General features: G+C 39.1%; 1 protein-coding gene across 10 annotated transcripts in view; it reads left to right on the forward strand.

The window, feature by feature from the left end:
• Positions 1 to 18223, forward strand: part of PRRC2C (proline rich coiled-coil 2C) — an 86477-nt gene that overhangs the window by 6741 nt on the left and 61513 nt on the right. The window lies entirely within an intron of this gene.

An 18223-nucleotide genomic window follows, 5' to 3' on the forward strand; every position in this document is an offset into this window, starting at 1 on the left:
GGATAACTTGATCAAATGGGAATTAGTACTGCTAGAAGGAAGGTATATAAGGTAGGAAATAATGACTGTCTAGAGAAGTTTATAACTGGTCTTCCATCCATTGTCTTTTTTTTTTTTTAATTGGGAGATTAATGGTTTGCAGTACAGTTGTTGGTGCATTGCTACACTTTCACCCTTCCTCTTTTAAAATGCGTGATCTAAAAGTGCAGGGCTATCATATATGGTTATGCAGTCTGCACTGCACAGAGATGCCAGGCTGAAAGAGAAAATAAAAAGTGAAATACCTCCTCTATAGAGTCTTCAGCCTCTCAAGGGGTATTGAGCCCCCACCTCTCCTCTCTTTCCCAAGTCATCAATACTGCACTAAATGTGTCTTCACAGAGACTCTGTGAAGGCCAGTGCTCTGAAAGTCTCCTTAGGAGACATGAGAAGCTACACTTAGAACAGTATCAAAAATAGTGGGGACACTAGGAAAGTGGTTTTTTTTTTTTTTTTTTTTTTTATTTAAGAAAGGATTAACTAACAAAACCATAGGGTAGGAGGGGTACAACTCCACACAATTCCCACCGCCCAATCTCCATATCCCACCCCCTCCCCCGATAGCTTTCCCATTCTCTATCCCTCTGGGAGCATGGACCCAGGGTCATTGAGGGTTGCAGAAGGTAGAAGGTCTGGCTTCTGTAATTGCTTCCTCGCTGAACATGGGCGTTGACTGGTCGGTCCATACTCCCAGTCTGCCTCTCTCTTTCCCTAGTAGGATGGGTCTCTGGGGAAGCTGAGCTCCAGGACACATTGGTGGTGTCTTCAATCCAGGGAAGTCTGACCGGCATCCTGATGACACCTGGAACCTGGTGACTGAAAAGAGAGTTAACATACAAAGCCAAACTGTTGAACAATCATGGACCCAAAGCTTGGAAAAGTGGAGAGGAAGTATTAGGGAGGTACTCACTGCAAACTCTAGTATACTTCTGCTTTCTTACTTTGGTGCCATACTCCAAACTCAGTCAATTTCTGCTTTGCGTTTCTACCTCTTTTTTTTTTTTTTTACATGCATAACATTCCCCAGATTCCCATTTGCAATACAACCCCCACTATTTCATTCATCATTTTTCATGGACCTGTATTCTCCCCACCCACCCACCCACCCCAGAGTCTTTTACTTTGGTGTAATACTCCAATTCCATTTCAGGTTCGACTTGTGTTTTCTTTTCTAATCTTGTTTTTCAACTTCGGCCTGAGAGTGAGATCATTCCATATTCATCCTTCTGTTTCTGACTTATTTCACTCAACATGATTTTTTCAAGGTCCATCCAAGATCGGCTGAAAACGGTGAAGTCACCATTTTTTACAGCTGAGTAGTATTCCATTGTGTATATATACCACAACTTGCTCAGCCACTCATCTGTTGTTGGACACCTGGATTGATTCCAGGTTTTGGCTATTACAAATTGTGCTGCCAAGAACATATGTGTACACAGATGTTTTTGGATGGATGTGTTGGGTTCCTTAGGATATATCCCCAGGAGGGGAATTGCAGGGTCATAGGGTAGGTCCATTTCTAGCCTTCTGAGAGTTCTCCAGACTGTTCTCCACAGAGGTTGGACCAATTGACATTCCCACCAGCAGTGCAGGAGGGTTCCTTTGACCCCACATCCTCTCCAGCATTTGCTGCTGTTACCTTTTCTGATGTGTGACATTCTCACAGGAGTGAAGTGATATCTCATTGTTGTCTTGATTTGCATTTCTCTGACAATCAGAGACTTGGAGCATTTTTTCATGTGTTTCTCAGCCTTTTGGATCTCTTCTGTGGTGAATATTCTGTCCAATTCCTCCCCCCATTTTTGGATGGGGTTATTTGTTGTCTTGTTGTTGAGTCTGGTAACCTCTTTATATATGTTGGTTATTAAACTCTTATCTGATGTATGGCATGTAAAGATCTTCTCCCATTCTGTGAGGGGTCTCTTGATTTGGGTAGTGGTTTCTTTTGCTGTGAAGAAGCTTTTTAATTTGATGTAGTCCCATAGGTTTATACTTGCCTTAGTCTTCCTTGTAATTGGATTCGTTTCATTGAAAATGTCTTTAAAATTTATGCAGATAAGAGTTCTTCCAATATTTTCCTCTAAGTATCTGATAGTTTCTGGTCTAACATCCAAGTCCTTGATCCACTTGGAATTTACTTTTGTATTTGGTGAAATACAGTGATTCAGTTTCATTCTTCTGCATGTTTCAACCCATTGTTTCCAACACCATTTGTTGAAGAGACTCTGCTTTCCCCATGTAATAGTCTGGGCCCCTTTGTCAAAGATTAGATGTCCATAGGTGTGGGGCCTCATTTCTGGGCTCTCAATTCTATTCCACTGGTCAGTGTGTCTGTTCATGTTCCAGTACCAAGCAGTTTTGATGACAATGGCCCTATAATATAGTTTGAGATCTGGCAGTGTGATGCCTCCGGTTCTGTTCTTTTTTCTCAAGATTGTTTTGGCAATTCTAGGTCTTTTCTGGTTCCAGATAAACATTTGTAGCATTTGTTCTATTCTCCTAAAAAATGTGCTAGGGATCTTGATGGGGATAGCATTAAATTTGTAGATGGCTCTGGGTAATATATTCATTTTGATGATGTTAATTCTTCCAACCCATGAGCATGGAATATCTTTCCACTTCTTTGTGTCTTTTTCAATTTCTTTGAGTAGTGACTCATAATTTTCAGTATACAAGTCTTTCACTTCTTTGGTTAGGTTTATTCCTAGATATTTTATTGTTTTTGTTGCTATAGAAAAAGGAACTGATTTCTGGATTTCAATTTCTTCTAACTTAGTGTTTGCATAGAGGAATGCCACTGACTTTTGAATGTTAATTTTATAGCCTGACACATTACTGTATTGCCTGATGATTTCCAAAAGCTTCTTGCTAGATTCCTTAGGTTTTTCCATGTATACTATCATGTCATCTGCAAATAAGGAGAGTTTGACTTCTTCTCTTCCAATCTGTATTCCTTTAATTCCTTGCTCCTGCCTGATTGCTATGGCAAGAACTTCCAACACTATGTTGAATAGTAATGGTGATAGTGGGCAGCCCTGTCTAGTACCTGATCTGAGGGGAAATGCTTCCAGTTTTTCACCATTGAGTATGATGTTGGCTGTAGGTTTGCTATATATAGACTCCACTATCTTCAGGAATTTTCCATCTATTCCTATTTTTTGTAGTGTTTTGATCATAAAGGGATGTTGTATTTTGTCAAAGGCTTTCTCTGCATCTATTGATATGACCATGTGGTTTTTGGTTTGCTTTTGTTGATGTGGTGGATCACATTGATTGATTTACGTATATTAAACCAACCTTGCATGCCTGGGATAAACCCCACTTGGTCATGATGAACAATCTTTTTGATATACTGCTGTATCCGGTTGGCTAGAATTTTGTTCAATATTTTCACATCTATGTTCATCAGAGATATTGGTCTGTAGTTTTCTTTTTTGGTTGTGTCCCTGTCTGCTTTTGGTATCAGGGTGATGTTGGCTTCATAGAAGCTGGCAGGGAGTATTCCAGTGTCTTCAATCTTCTGGAAGACTTTTAAAAGTAGAGGTATTAGTTCTTCTTTGAAAGTTTTGTAGAATTCATTTGTAAAACCATCTGGTCCAGGACTTTTATTTTTGGGGAGATTTTTGATAACTGTTTCAATTTCATTAGCTGTGATGGGCCTGTTCATATTATCCACTTCCTCTTTACTTAGTTTTGGAAGTTGGTAGGTATCTAGGAAATCATTCATTTCTTCCAGGTTCTCTAACTTGGTGGCATATAGTTGTTCATAGAAGCCTCGCATGATATGTTGAATTTCTGCAGTGTCTGTTGTGATATCTCCTCTTTCATTTACTATCCGATTTATTTGGGTCTTCTCCCTTATTTGTTTTGTGAGTCTGGCTAAAGGTTTGTCGATTTTGTTTACTCTTTCGAAGAACCAACATTTACTTTCATTGATCTTTTGTATGGTTTTCCTATTCTCAATGTTATTTATTTCTGCCCTAACTTTAGTAATTTCTGTCCTTCTGGTTGCTTTAGGGTTCCTTTGTTGTTCTTCTTCTAGGTCTTTAAGATGTGCAATCAGGCTGTTTGTTTGTGCCTTTTCTTGTTTCCTAATGTGTGCTTGTATAGCTATGAACTTCCCTCTTAGGACTGCTTTAGCTGTGTCCCAAATATTTTGATAGCTTGTGTCTTCATTTTCATTGAACTCTCAAAACATTTTGATTTCTTCTTTGATTTCCTCTTTGACCCAGAAGTTGTTAAGAAGTGTACGGTTGAGCTTCCACATTTTGGCACTGTTACTAATCTTTTGTTGATTGTTAAGTGTTAGTTTAATTCCACTGTGGTCTGAGAAGATGCTTGGGATGATTTCAGTGCTCTTGAATAGGCTGATGTTGTCTTTGTGGCCTAACATATGGTCTATCCTTGAGAATGATCCATGTGGATTTGAGTAAAATGTGTATTCCAGTTTCTTGGGATGAATGACTCTGAAAATGTCCAATAGTTCTAGTTTATCTCTTCATTTAGCTCCCTTATGTCTTTACTGATTTTCTTCCTGGATGATCTGTCAGGTTGAGATAGTGGGGTGTTGAAGTCCCCTACTATGATTGTGTTACTGTTAATATATTGCTGTAGCTCTTTCAGTAGAAGTTTGATGTATTTAGATGGCTTCTCATTGGGTGCATAGATATTAATAATTGTTAAGTCCTCTTGATTGACTGATCCTCTGAGCATTAAGTAGTGTCCATTCCTATCTTTTTTAATCTTATCTATTTTAAAGTCTATCATGTCAGATATGAGAATAGCTGTTCCTGCCCTTTTTTGTGGGCCATTGGCTTGAATGATAGTTTTCCATCCTTTCACTTTAAGTCTGTGTTTGTCTTGTTGCGTTAGGTGAGTTTCCTGTAGACAACATATTGTTGGGTTGTGTTTTCTGATCCATCTTCCTACTCTGTGTCTTTTAATAGGTGAATTCAGGCCATTCACATTTATTGATATCAAAGATTGAAGATATTTTAACGCCATTCTTGTAGAGTTTTAGAGTGTTTTGATATATGTTCTATTTGTGGTGGTCTGGTTGTTTATAGGAAACCTTTCAGAACTTCTTTCAAGGCAGACTTGGTGATGGTTGCTTCCTTCAATGTTGCTTGTCTGAGAAGGTTTTGATGCTTCCATCTAGTCTGAATGACAATCTAGCAGGATATAGTATTCTTGGCTGAAAGCCTTTCTCATTGAGCACTCGATAGATATCTTGCCATTCTCTTCTGGCCTGTAGTGTTTGTATGGAGAAGTCTGCTGCTAATCTTATGGGTTTTCCTTTGTAGGTGACTCTTTGTTTTTCTCTTGCAGCCTTGAGGATCCTTTCTTTATCCTTATTCCTTTCCAATCTAAGTATGACATGTCTTGGTGTCTTTAGGTCTGGGTTAATTGTTTGGGACCCTCTGGGCTTCTTGAATCTTTATGTCTTTGGTGTTGTCTAGACTAGAGAAATTTTCAGCTATTATGGCCTGGAGAACGCTTTCTTCCTCCCCTTCTCTTTCTTCCTCTGGTAAGCCAATAATGCGTATATTGTTTCTTTTGAAGTCATCCCATAGGACTCTCTTGTTGTTTTCAGCATCTATTAATCTCTTTTTGAGATCTCTTACTTCTTCTTTAGTTGTCTCTAATTCATCCTCAATCTTGCTAATTCTGTCTTCAGCCTCATTGATTCTATTCTCTCTGCCCTCTACTGCTTTCTGGAGTTCATCTATTTTGTTGCCCTGCTCTGATACTGTTTTAGTTTGTTCAGCTAGTTGCCTTCTTAGCTCAGCAATTTCAGCTTTCAGCTCTCTAATAACCATGAGATTATTAGAATTTTCTTCCGTATTCTCATTTGTTGTTCCTTCAGTTCTGATTACAATTTTTTCAAATTCTTTACTCACTCCTGTTATTATTTCCTTAGCTAATGTTTGGATGTTGAACTCGTTGTTTTGTGCTTCGCCCTCTGGAGGACTTTTAGCTGGACTCTTGTCCTGGTTCGAGTCTCCATTATTTTTTCTTGTTGTTTTAACCATTTTATATAAGTTAACAGTTTTTTCAATCCCTGAGTTGGAGTTCAGTGGTGTAAAAGCCTTTTTTTTTTTCCCCTGTAGGCTATGGTAGCCTGAGGGCTTTTAAACTATCAATAGGCTTCTTGGCTTAATCAATGACTCCTGACCAAGAGATAAAGCAGGGTGTGGCAGAGATAATCCAGTGGTTATGCAAAGAGACTTTCACAGCCCTTCAGCTATGCCACCGAGGTATAGGTCTTCTCCTGAGTTTCCCGGTTAGATCTCTGTGCCCTGGTGTCCCTCCCTGTCGCTGCTCCAGATTCTGAGGGTAGTAGCAATGGAGACTCAGAGTTGTACTTGGTGAGTCTCTGGGGAGTCCTTTCCTCCCTTCAGCTGTCCCCTTGTTGGTGGAGCAGACTGGAGGTGGTGTCTCCACTGACAAACTGTCGAACTGTTAGCAGTCACTTAATCTCTCCTTAGGCCCCTCTCTCCTCTCTATCACCAGCCACGCGTGTTTGTACTCACGGGTGATTTACTGGGTTCCTGTGGTCATTATAGTCCTGTCTTGTTTTCGGTCCGGGTGGTCTCCTTTGGTATTCCTAGTTGATCCGGGAGAGGAGAGGAGAGGAAAGTGGTTATTAAGAACAAAAAAAAAGTGGGTTTGTTTGTTTTGTTTTTAACTAGAGCACCATTGTTCAGCTCTGGTATATGGTGAGGCTGGGACCTTGGAGCCTCAGGCATGAGAGTCTATTTGCATAACCATTGTGCTATCTCTCTGGCCCCTAAAATTACAAGTTTTTACTAGAATGGACTAAGTGGTTGAACAGTATAGCATTCCAGTTTATTCATGTATTTTGAAGAGGGATGTTGTAGCTTAGATATTCACACTCAGAAATAATAAAGTATGGTGCATTATCATATTTTAGTTTTAAATTTTAGATTTACAATATAAGTGTAATTTGACCTTTTTTTCCAGATTTATTTATATATTATAAGCTGGCGTGGGGGGAGGGAACCAGAGCACTGCTTAGCACAGCTCTAGCATAAGGTGTCACCAGCAATTGAATCTGAGGCCTCGGGCATGCAGCTTGGAATTCTTTTTGTTTATTTATTTGTTCCCTTTTGTTGTCCTTATTGCGTTTTTGTTGTTGTTGTGATTATTATTGTTGTCATCATCACTGGATAGGACAGAGAGACATGGAGAGAGGAGGGAAAGACAGGAGGAGAGAAAGATAGACACCTGCAGACCTACTTTACCGCCTGTGAAGTGACTCCCCTACAGATGGGGAGCCGGGGCTTCGAACCCGGATCCTTCTGCCAGTCCTTGCGCTTTGTATCATGTGCACTTAAACGCAGCTTGGAATTCGAATAGGCTGAACCGTTGGCCTGTGTTTTAAATGATTTTTTTTATGTTAGGCTTTAATTTTCTTCTTAGTTGAAGAAGTACAGTATTAGAGATAGAGTATGTTAAAAGCAGGAAAAGAATTTCTTTTGAAACCAGGTGGATTATATCAATATATGAATTGTGAAACTTTAGATGAAGGAAAATGCATTTCTTTTAGTTCTGAGCTTTGCCAGATTCATGGAGCTTGTGCTACAGTAAAGATACACAAGTAGGTTTATCTCCCAACTGATAAACCAATCTCAATTGGATTTTGGAAGCTAAGATACTCTCCTGGTAAATTAACTATTGATAATAATTTTAAAGACAAGAATAGTTTATGACATGTGAGAAACATAGGTAGGTAGATTTGTCTATTAAAAATTATAAAATAGACCCACACCTATGGACATTAATCTCTGACTAAGGTGTCCAGACCATTAAATAGGGAAAGGAGTCTCTTCAACAAATGGTGTTGGAAAAATTGTGCTGAAACATGCAGAAGAATGAAACTGAACCACTATATTTGACCAGACACAAAAGTAAATTCCAGGTGGATCAAGGACTTAGATGTTAGACCAGAAGGTATCAAATACTTAAAGGAAAATATTGGGAGAACTTATCCCTCTAAATTTTATTTTATATTTACTTATTTATTTTCCCTTTGGTTGTCCTTGTTTTTTATTGTTGTAGTCGTTGTTGGATAGGACAGAGAGAAATGGAGAAAAGAGGGTCAGACAGAGGAGAGAAAGATAAACAACCTGCAGACCTGCTTCACTGCTCGTGAAGCAACTCCCCTGTAGGTGGGGAGCCGGGGGATCATTAGCGGGTTCTTGCCGCTTCGCCACGCACGTTTAAGCAGCTGCACTACTGCCCAACTCCCTCCCTCTAAATTTTAAAGGCATCTTCATTGATACAAATACAATTGCAAAGAAGACTAAATCAAAAATAAACCAATGAAACTACATCAACTTTCAAGGCTTCTGCACAGCAAAAGAAACCACCACCCAAACAAAGAGACCTCCTACAGAATAGAAGATCTTTACATGCCGTATATCAGACAATAGGCTATTAACTAAAACATATAAAGAGCTCAGCAACAAGAAAACAAATGACCCCATCCAAAAAAGGGGGAAAAGGGGAGAGGATATGAACAGAATATTCTGCATAGAAGAGATCCAAAAGGCCAACAAGCATATGAAAAAATGCCCCAAGTCATTGATGGTCAGAGAATTGCAAATAAAGACAACAATGAGATACCACTTCACTCCTTTGAGAATGTCATACACCAGTAAAGATAGTAGCAACAAATACTGGAGAGGTTGTGGGGACAAAGGAACCCTCCTGCACTGCTGGTGGGAATGTCAGTTGGTCCAACAGAAGGCTAGAAATGGACCTACCCTATGACCCTGCAAATCCTCTCCTGGGAATATAATATCTAAGGAACCAAACACCCATCCGAAAAAATTTCTCTATACCTATGTCCACAGCAGCACAATTTGTAATAGCCAAAACCTGGAAGCAACCCGGGTGTCCAGCAACAGATGAATGGCTCAGTAAGCTGTGATATATATATAATGGAATACTATTTTAAAAATGATGAATTCAGGGAGTTGGGCAGTAGTGTAGTGGGTTAAGCACAGGTGGCACAAGGACCAAGCATAAAGATCTCGGTTCGAGCCCCCAGTTCCCCACCTGCAGGGAAGTCAATTCACAGGCAGTGAAGCAGGTCTGCAGGTATCTATCTATCTCTCCCTCTCTCTATCTTCCCCTCCTCTATTTCTCTCTGTTCTATCCAACAACAACGACATCAATAACTACAACAGTAAAACAAAGGCCACAAGAAGGGAATGAATAAATAAGAACTTTAGAATGATGAATTCCCATTCTTCATCCCATCCTGGATGGAGCTTGAAGGAATCATGTGAGATAAGACAGAAAGAGAAGGATGAATATGGGATGATCTCACAGAAGTTGAAAAACAAGATCCGAAGGGGAAAAACTAGGGACTTGGGGATTCAGGTCCTGGATCATGATGGCAGAGGAGGACCTAGTGTGAGGTTGAATTGTTATGTAGAAAACTGGGAAATGTTATGCATGTACAAACCATTGTATTTTACTGTATACTGTAAACTCTCCCCCAATAAAGAGATTTAAAAAAATGGGCATATATATATATGGGGGGAGAGAGATAGTTATAAAAATAATCATCAACCCATCACTATGCTTTGGTTTATAGTATATAAATTTTGGAGCATTGTCATTTATTGTCAGACACCATTTTAAGAACTTTATGCACACTATTAATTAAATCTTCGAACAAACTAGAAGGTATTGTACAGACCACAGGTGAAATGACTAGGGAAATAACTTGTGTCATAAATGTTTTTTAAAAACACCTAGCTTCTGGTATTGGGAATAGGATATAAGCTGAATCAGTTTTAAGAGAAGTAATTGTGGAATGTGGAGTTTTAAAATACTGTAAAAAAAAACTTTTGCTAGATTTGATAACTACATTTCTGGTTGCTGAGGCTTTCTTCTGCTCTAGAAGCTTAATCACATGTTTCAGGTTCCAACAACAGATTTATTTATATTGCACTTTTTTTTTAATGACAATTTTCAGTGCTTTTGCGGAAGTGTTTTCTGTAGATGATAGTCAGCATATGGTAGTATTCTTAGTTTTACTATTAAAACAGTAAATGTAATCTTAAAAATATTTGGTGTTGGATTCAGAGGACCTAGTGGGGGTTGTATTGTTATATGGGAAACTGGGGAATGTTATGCATGTACAAACTATTGTACTTACTGTTGAATGTAAAACATTAATTCCCCAATAAAAATAAATAAATTAATTAATTAAAATAAAATAAATATAAAAAATTTTTGGTGTCATGGGCAGGGATAGATAGCATAATGGTTATGCAAACAGACTCTCATGCCTAAGGTTCAGGTTCCAGGTTCAGTCCCCCAACCACCATAAACTAGAGCTGAGCAGTGTTCTTGTAAATATATGTATACTTGGTGTCTCTAAGTTTAGAATTACTGATTTTAACATTTAGAGTTGGAAGTGACCAATCACCTCTTCCACAAATAGGAATATCTTTAGGGCTATAAAAAGGCTTTTGTGCCTGTGGCTCTGAGGTCCCAGTTCAATCCCCAGCACCAGAGCTGAACAGTGCTCTAGTGTGTGGTAAGGGGGTGAGGGAAGAGGGGCTTGTGCCTCTCTTTCCCTCTCCCTTTATCTCATTAAAATATATTTTTTAAAAGAATTATCTTTAAAACATTCTCACCAAGACTTAGCTTTTACTTTTGCTTGAATGCTGTGGTGACTTAGATTGTAGTCAGTCATCAACATTGATGAAACATTTATTTTAATATCATCCAACTATTTGAACACTTAGCACCTAGAGATCACATTTATTTCTTTGTTTTTACTAGAGCTGCTCAGTTCTGCTTTATGGTGGCAGGGATTGAGCCTCAGGTGTGAGTGGGGTTTTTTTTGTTTGTTTGTTTTGTTTTTTCCAGGTTTTTTTTTTTTTTTAATTTCTAAAAATGAAACACTGACAAAAACCACAGGATAAGAGGGGTACAACTCCACACAATTCCCACCACTAGAACTCTGTATCCCATCCTTTCCCCTGATAGCTTTCCTATTCTTTATCCCTCTGGAGTATGGACTCAGGGTCATTATGGGGTGCAGAAGGTGGAGGTCTAGTTTCTATAGTTGCTTTCCTGCTGAACATGGGCGTTGACAGGTAGATCCATACTCCCACCCTGTCTCTCTTTCCCTAGTGGGGCGGGGCTCTGGTGAATGGTGACACATTGGTGGGGTTGTCTGCCCAGGGAGGTCTGGTTGGTATTACAGCAGCATCTGGAACCTGGTGGCTGAAAGAAGAGTTAACATAAAGCCTAACAAATTGTTGACTAATCATGAACCTAAAGGCTAGAATATTGTAGATGAAGATTTGGAGGGTCTCTGTTTTGTAGATAGCTAGTAGGCCCCTTTTAGTTATATTCCGAAGGGCCCATGACTATGCTAGTGTGGGTGTTTGTTTATTTGTTTTCCTGAGCCTGACATCTGATATGCAGTTGGATCCAAGTTATTGTCTGGGGAGATGATTCCATGGCTGGAAAAAGGACCAGAAAGCTGGATCAGGGAAGAGAATAGCTCCCAGATATGGGGAAAGTGTATAAATATTGTTGACTGTAAACCTCATCGATTTGATCTGATCTGGGGCCCATATTCGGCTTAGGAGCCTCTGAATCCCTGTAGATCTGAGCTCGCATTCTGTGGTCATGAGTAGGAACATCCTAAGCTGTCTCAATATCAACCCATCTTCCTCAGGTGTAGCATAGAGTATGTTGTCCATCCTCCCTTCGGAGGATGGAACATTCCCTACCATTGTTGATCCATGTTGAGGGCAAGGTCCTATGGGGACCCACGAAGGGGTCTATTGTATTGTTCCTGATAGAGATGACCAGTAACAATGGAGAAAGGGATTTATTCTAGGTCTAGGTCAGTCATGTCTGTTTGGGAATCTCAGGACTTCCCGAATGCAGGGCCCCAGCTGATGGGGTGGCCTGATAGAAACTAAAGAGTTATCATTAAAGTATGCCAGTCTCTTGCCCTTACTCAACTTTTGTAGTCCTTACTTTGATAAGATTAGCTTTGGAGTGACTGAGGGAAGTATAATAGGAAGTAGGTGAGGAGGGAGGTGTGAGTGTGTTTACATAACCACTATGCTTTCTCACTGGCCCACATTTTCTCTTTACTTATGTCAACTGTATTTGAATTCAGCTTTGTTTTCAGAGCCCTTTTCACTCTTACAAAGAAACCATTCTCTCTTTAAAAAAAAATTTTTTTAAGGGTTCTGGGGATGTTACCACAGTGAAAGGCAAGGAGGGATGTCTGCTATTTCTTAGAAGCACCATCTTCGACATGCCTCAACCCCTTTTCTTCTTTTTTAAATTTTTTTAACTTATCTTTATTGGATAGAGATAGCCAAACGGAAGGGAATGATAAAAGAGAGACGCCTACAGCCCTGCTTCACCACTCATGAAGCTTTCCCCCTACAGGTGAGGATGGGGGGGGGGGGCTCAAACCCAGGTCCTTGTGCATTGTAATACATGTACTTAACCAGCTGCACCACCACCTGATCTCTCTCTCTTTTTTTTTTTTAAGGTGCTGTTTTTTATATAAGATAGCTTGTTTTTCCACCTATGGATAAACCGAACAGAGTTTTTTCTCTGTATCCAGTTTGGTTATTTTAATGTTTTTTTTTTTTTTTTTTTAGCATTTATTTATTCTCTTTTGTACCCTTGTTTAATTGTTGTGGTTATTATTGTTGTCGTCGTTGTTGAATAGGACAGAGCAGGGAGAGAAAGATAGACACCTGTAGACCTGCTTCACCTGATTCCCCTGCAGGTGGGGAGCCGGAGGCTTGAACCAGGATCCTTACACCGGTCCTTGCACTTTTCACCACCTGCACTTAACCCTTAATGTTTGTCTTTATGAAGCTCAAAATTGAGCACAGTAACCAAACCAAGTGCAATAAACGGAAAACTCTGTAGAACTATTATAGTCCCATTAGATTTATAAAGCAGTGCTGTCACTCATACCAGCAGGAACTGAACCTACGATCTTCTGCACCCGAGTTCAACCTCAAGTTACTGTGCCATGTACTGGGCCTTGTATTTTGAATGGTAACTGTTGCTGACAAAGACGGGGAAGACTAATTACATATATATAAATTTCAGAAAAAGCATTTTTATTATTCAAATTTTAACTGAAACTTCTAAGTAGAGCAAAGACATTCAGCACATTCCTGAATGACCATTCATTCACATGCATACCCCACTTTTATTGATTTTTTATTGCCACTAGGGCTCAGCACTGGCACTATGAATTCCCCACACCTACCACCCATTTTTCCTTTCTGCTTTTTCCTTGAGAGGACAGAAAGAAATTGAGAGGGAAGGTGAGACAGCCAGGGAGAGAGAAAGACCTGCATACCTGCTTCACTGTGTTCTCTCTGCAGATGGGAAGCAGGGCTCAAACCTGGATCCTTGAGAATGGTGACTGTGCACTTAACCAAGTGCTTCAACACCCATCTCCCCCAAACAAAAACTTCCTTAAAAGTTTATTTTTAGATTTAGCTTCTTGATTTGAAGCACATTAAATGTTCTAGTCCTTCCAATTCACTAGATAAAAGCAAGACAAATAAGAGTCCTAGAGTATTTTGGGTCAAAAAGCTGTATTTTAAAAATGTAATCAAGATTGATCAAGTAGCATAGGGTTGGGGCTGTAGCTCAGTGGTAGAGCACATGCTTCGCATGTATGAAGCCCCAGGTTCAATCCCCAGCATCTCCAGGTCTTTTCAAACATTGCATCTGCTATCGCATACAGCAGATTAATGCTCTAGTTCTCTTTCCTACCCTTCTCTCATGTACATCTTTGGAAAAGAAATACCAGGGCCAGGCAGTGGTACATCTGGTTAAATACATGTTACCATGTGCAAGAACCTCGGTGCTCCTGATCGCCACACCCTCAGGGGCAGAAACCTCACAAATAGTGCTGCAGTGCTGCAGTTGTCTCCCTTACATCTCAGTTTCTCTCTCACTCAAATTAAAAAGAGAGTAATACTGTAGATTGGGGTTACTTGGCATTGATGTTTATCTCTTCTGTGAACATTGTCTCATGTTCTGTAGAAGGGGATTTCTGACTCAAAATGCCTTTTTGTAGACTGACCCATAGCTCTTTAGATATCTAGGTACATCATTAAACGGGACACTAATATAAAAGTAGTCTTATAAATGTATAAATAACAGAAGCATTTAGATTTTTTTTTTAATGGCACAAGTAGAGGCTATTGTTCTTTTGGTCTGCTGTGACTTTTAATTCAGAAGTAGGCCAGTTGAGAATTCTGCTTCTCTTGAGCTTGCTCTTTCAAAGATTTTTGAATTACTAATTATATAGTTGAGGTGTAGGTCTGTTGAATACAGCCATGCAATTGAGGTTTTTTGATTTACTTTCCCGTCTAACAGCTCTTCCTGACCTTGGAGACATTACAGAATTCCATTGGGTTGTATGGTGGCAGTGGTGGCTTTGTTTGTTATTTAGTAACTTTACCTGTGCCTATACTTAGAAAACTTTAGAAAATTTTCAAAGATTACTATTGACAATTCAGGTTTAATTGTTCTTGCCTAGGACCTGGACATAGATTATCTTTAAAATATTTGTGATAGAACCAGAACAACTCCTATATTGGACACTAGAAGGGGGGAATAAGTGAAGAAGAAGAAGAGGAAGAAGAAAAAGAAAAAGACATACTGTCTCTGTGTAGAGATGACAGTTTGGTGTTATGTTCAGTTGATGTTATTTTGTAATGTGTTGGTAGTAAATTACTTTTTCTTGATTTTTTTTTTTTTTTTTTATGTATCACAAATTACTTGGTGGATAAGTCATGTTTTACTCATCGACTGTTTTTTCTTTGTTAACCTATAGTATATATTTTTTCCTTTAATGACATAATGGAGAGCTGACTTGGGGCCTTCTGTATACAGAGTATAGGTCAAAATATTTTACTCATAGTTTTCAGATGAGTCTGTGTGTGGGGGGGGTCAGGCTGTAGTGCAGCAGGTTAAGGGCACATGGCGTGAAGCACAGAGGCTGGCATAAGGATCCCAGTTGGAGCCTCCGGTCCCCACCTGCAGGGGGTCTGCTTCCCAGTGGTAAAGTAGGTCTGCAGGTGTTTTTTTCTCCCCATCTTTCCCTCTTCTCCATTTCTCTTTGTCCTGTCCAGCAATGACAACATCAATAACAACAATAATAATAACCACAACGACGATTTAAAAAGGGGGGGCAACAAAAAGAAAAATAGGTCTTTTAAAAGAGTCAGTTGGACGGGGGGGCAAGCTCATTTTTAAAATAGCTCTTAATTCACCTATCTTCCCTCATTTTGGTCTTATCCACATCAATAAAAAGATCTAGATTATCCTTGATTTCTCTCTTCTAACCTCATTTATCTACTCTCCACTAAAAAAGAAAAAATATATATTTTATCAGAGGGAGGGGGAGAAAGAGACCAGAACCCTTCTGTATATGCGGAGCTGGAGGTTGAAACTGAAATTCACACCTCCTGTGCTCTGCACACTGAGCTGCTTCCTTGCCTCTTGGTCGCCACAGCATCATCTGCTTAGGATGTTGTATTATAGCATTTCTTCCCTCCTACCCTTTGCCTCTTATAATTTTCTGCTATACTAAAAATGGTATTTTTTTTAACTCTCCTGCTCAGAATCTAATGGTTTCTCGTTTTTCCAAAGGTAAAATTTTAAATCCTGATAGGCCTACATCGTTTAATCTTTTCCTTTTAAAACTGCCCCTTTTTATTAGCTTCTCTGTATCACCAGGTTTTTTTAAAAAATATGATTAGCCTATCAGAACCTTAGGGTGTTTACACTTTACTCTCTTTTCAGCTTTGAAGTAACCCCTCCATTAGATTCAAAATAATTCCTCAGAGAAGCTTTTAGTGATTCCCTAATTTATACCCTTTCTTGGCATACTAACACACTAGAAAATAAGAACTGTGAAAGCAGACTCTTGTCTCTTGTATTTTCCAGTTCAATAAGTACATATCAAAATATGAGTCTCTTGATGTATATTTTAGCACATTATATAATTCTTAAAAGGTTTGTATTAATTACACTGTTTAATTTTATGTCATTCTTAGTTTATAGGCCATACAAAGTAGCTGTAGTCTGAATTTGACCAGTCAGCCTTGATTTGCCAAGCTCTATCTCTAGGACATTGTAAATGTTCTTGGGAATTAAATGACAGGCAGAATTCCCCTGTGAAACTGTCCCTTTTTTTTCAGAAAGGTGAACAACGTTTTTGTTTTTTCACTTGTTTTTGCTTTGGGCCCAAATTAATTTTGGGGGGTTTTTGCTTTAAAAAAATTACCCCTTAATTCATCTCCGTGTATATATATAGTTTTCCTGGCACTTTTTAAATATTTAGTTATTTATTTTTTAATTTATTTATTTTAAAAAGGAGACATTAACAGAACCGTAGGATAGGAGGGGTACAACTCCACACAATTCCCACCACCAGATCTCTATATCCCATCCCCTCCCCCTGATAGCTTTCCCATTCTTTATCCCTCTGGGAGCATGGACCCAAGGTCATTTTGGGTTGCTTAATATTTATTTATTCCCTTTTATTGTCCTTGTTAGGTACTTTTTAAAAATATATTTATTTGTGAGGATAGAGAGAAATTGAGAGCGGAGAGGGAGGAAGAGAGACCCAACAGCACTGCTTCACCACTTGTGCTGCAGGTTGGAACTCAGGTCTATCCTTGTGCATGGTAAAGTGTGCACTCAACCAGGTGCCCCGCTCTCTGGCCCCTGTTTTTCTCATTTTTAAATCATCAATTTCTGGTTTTCTTGACTCTTTGGATAAAATTTTTGAATTATCTTTTTTTTTTTTTTTTTGGCTAGAGACAGCTAGAAATCAAGTTGAGAAGGGGGTGATAGGGAGAGAAACAGACACCTGCAGCCCTGTTTCACTGCTTGTGAAACTTTCCCTCTGCAGGTGAGGGCCAGGGGCTTGAACCCGGGTCTTTGAGCACTGTATTGTATGCATTTAACCAGGTATGCCACTGCCTAGCCCCAGATACAATTTCTTACCTTGTAAATTACAATGGAAATACTTAAGCTAGAACATTCCTCTATTTAATGATTACTGCATGTTTTAGCGTGAGATATTGTTCATTTGACAGTTTTTACTTTGAGTTTTTTATCCAAGACAGTGTTTTTTCCTTTCCAGTTGATTTTCGTCTCTATTATCTAATGATTAGCTTTGTTGCCACAAGAACCTTAAACTGTCTTATCAACCCCAGAAACAAAAACTCAGTTGATGCTGTGCTTACTTTGTTCTGACATTATTAGCTGTATTATTACATTGTTCTTCACTACTATCAGTTGTTTCTTTTTTTAAATATCTTATTTTTCTTTTTTGTTGCCCTTGTTTTTATCATTGTTATGGTTATTATTATTGTTGTTATTAATGTTATTGCCAGATAGGACAGAGAGAAATGGAGAAAGGAGGGGAAGGCAGAGAGGAGGAGAGAAAGAGAGACACCTGCAGACCTGTTTCACTGTAAAGTGACCCCCCCCCTCCGCAGGTGGGGAGCTGGGGGCTCAAATCCTTATGCTAGTCCTTAAGTTTCACGCCATGTGCGCTTAATATGCTACGCTACAGCCTGACCCTGTTTATTTCTTACTATGCCGGCTATCCCTACATCTCTGTGTAAAGAAAAACATTTTCTTGGACTGGGTGGTGGTACTACAGTAGAGCACACATACTACTGTGCACAAGGATGAGGGTTCAAGCCTCCTGTGGAGGGGGGAGCTTCATGAGTGGTGGAACACTATTTCAGGTTACTTTCCCCTTCTCTCTCTCTCGCTCTTTCCTTCCAAATGTGTATTTTATTTTTAAGCAGTAGGTACACTAAGCCATAGTTTTCCCTTTTTATTTCACTTATATTGATTTCAGTGATGTTGTTATGGCATACAGTTTTTCCTGGTGCTGTAAAACATAAAAACAGGATTGACTTACACCTAAAAACATACCATTTTTAACCCTTTCAGAATACAAAAAAAAAATAGAATATCCTTTAAGTTTAAATTAATAGAACTTTGTTTTGATACACATTGATTGAAAATGTAAGCATGCTTAGGGAAATTCTGTCTTCTTGTCATGTATAAGCTGATGACTCTAGTCATCTGTTTAGTGATA

Source organism: Erinaceus europaeus, chromosome 9 (genome assembly GCF_950295315.1).
Source record: "Erinaceus europaeus chromosome 9, mEriEur2.1, whole genome shotgun sequence".
NCBI lineage: Eukaryota > Metazoa > Chordata > Mammalia > Eulipotyphla > Erinaceidae > Erinaceus > Erinaceus europaeus.